We start from the raw sequence: 4,683 nt of genomic DNA, 5'->3' as shown, positions 1-4,683 counted from the left end.
GCCTTAGATAAGGGTTAATCCCCCTTAGTTCCTGCTAAGATCCACAGGATATTAACCTGTATCTACTGAATGCAACTCAGATGCTTTAACTAAGCTAGAACCTCTTCCTAGACAGATGGGCCTTGATCCCATAAAACTTTAGTTAACAGCTAAATGCCCTAACCAACAGGCTTATGCCTACCAGATTCCGGCGCATATCTAATGCACATCAATGAGCTTGCAACTCAACATGAACTTCACTACAGAATCGATAAGAAGAGGAATCAAACCTCTGTAAAAAGGACTACAGCCTAACGCTTCAACACTCAGCCATCTTACCTCTGACTTTCATCAACCGTTGATTATTCTCCACCAATCACAAAGATATCGGCACACTCTACCTTATTTTTGGTGCATGAGCTGGTATAATCGGCACAGCCCTAAGCCTTCTTATTCGAGCAGAATTAGGACAACCGGGAACCCTTTTAGGTGACGACCAAATCTATAATGTAATCGTCACCGCCCATGCCTTTGTTATAATTTTCTTCATAGTAATACCCATTATAATCGGAGGGTTTGGCAATTGACTAGTTCCATTAATAATTGGTGCCCCCGATATAGCATTCCCTCGAATAAATAATATAAGCTTCTGACTTCTTTCCCCATCCTTTCTCCTACTCCTAGCATCCTCTACAGTAGAAGCCGGGGCTGGAACAGGATGAACAGTATACCCACCCCTAGCTGGAAATCTAGCCCACGCAGGCGCATCAGTAGACCTCGCCATCTTCTCTCTTCACCTAGCAGGTGTCTCTTCTATTCTCGGAGCACTCAACTTTATCACTACGGCAATTAATATAAAACCACCTGCCCTTTCACAATACCAAACCCCCTTATTCGTTTGATCCGTCTTAATTACTGCAGTATTACTTCTCCTCTCTCTACCAGTCCTCGCCGCTGGCATGACAATACTCCTAACAGACCGTAACCTAAACACCACATTCTTCGACCCTGCAGGAGGCGGAGACCCAATTTTATACCAACACTTATTCTGGTTTTTCGGCCATCCAGAAGTCTACATTCTTATCTTACCAGGATTCGGAATTATCTCCCATGTCGTCGCCTACTACGCTGGAAAAAAAGAACCTTTTGGCTACATAGGCATAGTCTGAGCCATACTATCCATTGGCTTCCTAGGCTTCATTGTATGAGCTCATCACATATTCACAGTTGGAATAGACGTAGACACCCGAGCCTACTTTACATCCGACACCATAATTATTGCAATTCCTACTGGCATTAAAGTCTTCAGCTGACTCGCTACTCTGCACGGCGGAACAATTAAATGAACCCCACCTATACTATGAGCCCTAGGCTTTATCTTCCTTTTCACCATTGGTGGACTAACAGGCATCGTTCTCGCCAACTCCTCTCTAGACATTGCTTTACATGACACATATTATGTAGTTGCACACTTCCACTATGTCCTATCCATAGGAGCCGTATTTGCCATTTTAGCTGGCTTTACACATTGATTCCCTCTCTTCACAGGCTATACCCTTCACACTACATGAGCCAAAGCCCACTTTGGAGTAATATTCTTTGGAGTTAACCTAACATTCTTTCCACAACATTTCCTAGGCCTTGCTGGCATACCACGACGATACTCAGATTACCCAGATGCTTACACCCTATGAAATACCTTATCCTCCATCGGCTCTCTCATCTCCATAGTTGCCGTGATTATACTAATATTTCTTATCTGAGAAGCCCTTGCATCCAAACGTAAAGTAGTACAGCCAGAACTTACTTCCACAAACATTGAATGAATTCACGGCTGCCCTCCCCCCTACCATACCTTCGAAGAACCAGCTTTTGTTCAAGTACAAGAAAGGAAGGAGTCGAACCCTCACACGCTGGTTTCAAGCCAACCGCATCAAACCACTCATGCTTCTTTCTTATGGGTTGTTAGTAAAACCATTACATAGTCTTGTCAAGACTAAATCACAGGTGAAAACCCAGTACATCCCATCTCCCCAACTATGGCCAATCACTCTCAACTTGGTTTTCAAGACGCCTCATCCCCTATTATAGAAGAACTTATTGAATTTCACGACCACGCCCTAATAGTCGCACTAGCCATTTGTAGCCTAGGCCTATACCTCCTAGCTCTTATACTCATAGAAAAACTATCCTCTAATACTGTCGATGCACAAGAAGTAGAACTTGTCTGAACAATTTTACCCGCCATCGTCCTAATCATGCTAGCCCTCCCATCCCTTCAAATCCTCTACATAATAGATGAAATCGCCGAGCCTGACCTTACTCTTAAAGCTATCGGCCATCAATGATATTGATCCTACGAGTATACAGATTTTAAAGACCTATCTTTTGACTCTTACATATTACCAACTGTAGACTTACCCCTTGGCCATTTCCGTCTCCTAGAAGTTGACAACCGCATCGTTATTCCAATAGAATCCCCAATTCGAATCATTGTCCCAGCTGACGATGTCCTCCACTCCTGAGCTGTTCCTAGCCTTGGTGTAAAAACCGATGCAATTCCAGGACGACTGAATCAAACTTCTTTTATCACACCCCGTCCTGGAATCTTCTATGGTCAATGCTCAGAAATCTGTGGAGCTAACCACAGCTTCATACCCATCGTAGTAGAATCAGCCCCTCTAGCAGACTTCGAAAACTGATCTTCACTTCTAACATCCTAATCGTTAAGAAGCTATGAACCAGCACTAGCCCTTTAAGCTAGAGAAAGAGGACTACTCACCCTCCTTAACGACATGCCCCAATTAAACCCAGCACCCTGACTCTTCATTATGCTTGCTTCATGATTCACCTTCTCCCTCCTCCTTCAACCTAAACTCTTACAATTTACTCCAACTAACCCGCCCTCTAACAAAACACTACCCACTATAAAAACCCACCCCTGAAACTGACCATGAACCTAAGCTTCCTTGATCAATTCATAAGCCCAACACTCCTCGGAATCCCCCTTATCCTCATCTCACTGTTATTCCCTACTCTCCTACTTCCATCTCCTAGCAGTCGATGAGTCACAAACCGTCTTCCAACTCTTCAACTCTGATTCTTCCACCTAATCACAAAACAACTAATATCCCCATTAAACAAGAAAGGCCACAAATGGGCTCTAATTTTATCATCACTCATAACTATACTGCTAATAATTAACCTATTAGGCCTCCTACCCTATACATTCACACCTACTACTCAATTATCAATACACCTAGCCCTCGCCTTTCCTTTATGATTCGCCACCCTACTAACGGGCCTACGAAACCAACCTTCAGCTTCTCTAGGTCACCTCCTACCAGACGGTACCCCTACGCCCCTAATCCCTGCCCTCATTATAATTGAAACAACAAGCCTCCTCATTCGCCCCGTAGCCTTGGGAGTCCGCCTCACAGCTAACCTCACAGCGGGACATCTACTCATTCAACTCATTTCAACAGCTACTGCCGTCCTCCTCCCCATTATACCCACCGTATCCTTCCTAACTATAGTTATTCTTCTCCTCTTAACAATTCTAGAAGTAGCCGTAGCAACAATCCAAGCCTATGTCTTTGTTCTCCTATTAAGCCTTTACTTACAAGAAAACATTTAACCCCTAATGACACACCAAGCCCACTCCTTCCACATAGTAGACCCAAGCCCTTGACCCATTTCCGGAGCAGCAGCTGCTCTCCTTACTACCTCCGGATTGGCCATATGATTTCATCACAATTCCCTATTACTCTTACTTCTAGGCCTACTTTCCATAATTCTAGTAATAATCCAATGATGACGTGATATCGTACGAGAAAGCACATTCCAAGGCCACCACACCCTTACAGTCCAAACGGGCTTACGCTACGGAATAATTTTATTCATTACATCTGAAGCCTTCTTCTTCCTAGGATTTTTCTGAGCATTCTTCCACTCCAGCCTAGTCCCTACCCCAGAACTTGGAGGGCAATGACCCCCTATGGGACTCAAACCCCTCAATCCAATAGAAGTTCCCCTACTTAATACTGCCATTCTCCTGGCCTCAGGAGTTACCGTCACATGAGCCCACCACAGCATTACAGAGGGTAATCGAAACCAAGCTACTCAGGCCCTACTTATAACGGTCTTACTGGGATTTTACTTTCCTGCACTTCAAGCAATAGAATATTATGAAGCCCCATTCTCAATTGCCGATGGAGTTTATGGATCTACCTTCTTCGTGGCTACAGGATTCCACGGCCTCCATGTAATCATCGGATCATCCTTCCTCCTAATCTGCCTCCTCCGTCTCATCAAATACCACTTTACACCCAACCACAACTTTGGCTTTGAAGCAGCGGCTTGATACTGACATTTTGTTGATATTATCTGACTATTCCTCTACATAACAATCTACTGATGAGGATCTTGCCCTTCTAGTATATTTATTACCATTGACTTCCAATCTCTAAAATCTGGATAAAAGCCAGAGAAAGGCAATTAACATAATCCTCTTTATATTTATAATCTCTCTATCACTATGTATTATTCTAACCTCATTGAACCTTTGACTGGCTCAAATCAACCCAGATTCAGAAAAACTATCCCCATACGAATGTGGCTTTGACCCGCTAGGCTCCGCCCGCCTCCCCTTTTCAATCCGATTCTTCCTTGTTGCACTCCTATTTCTCTTGTTCGACCTGGAAA

Source organism: Pipra filicauda, unplaced genomic scaffold (genome assembly GCF_003945595.2).
Source record: "Pipra filicauda isolate LSUMZ 115617 unplaced genomic scaffold, ASM394559v2 scaffold1375_size31252_pilon, whole genome shotgun sequence".
Lineage (NCBI taxonomy): Eukaryota > Metazoa > Chordata > Aves > Passeriformes > Pipridae > Pipra > Pipra filicauda.
The sequence above is the reverse complement of the archived record's forward strand: the minus strand, read 5'-3'. Positions refer to the sequence as shown.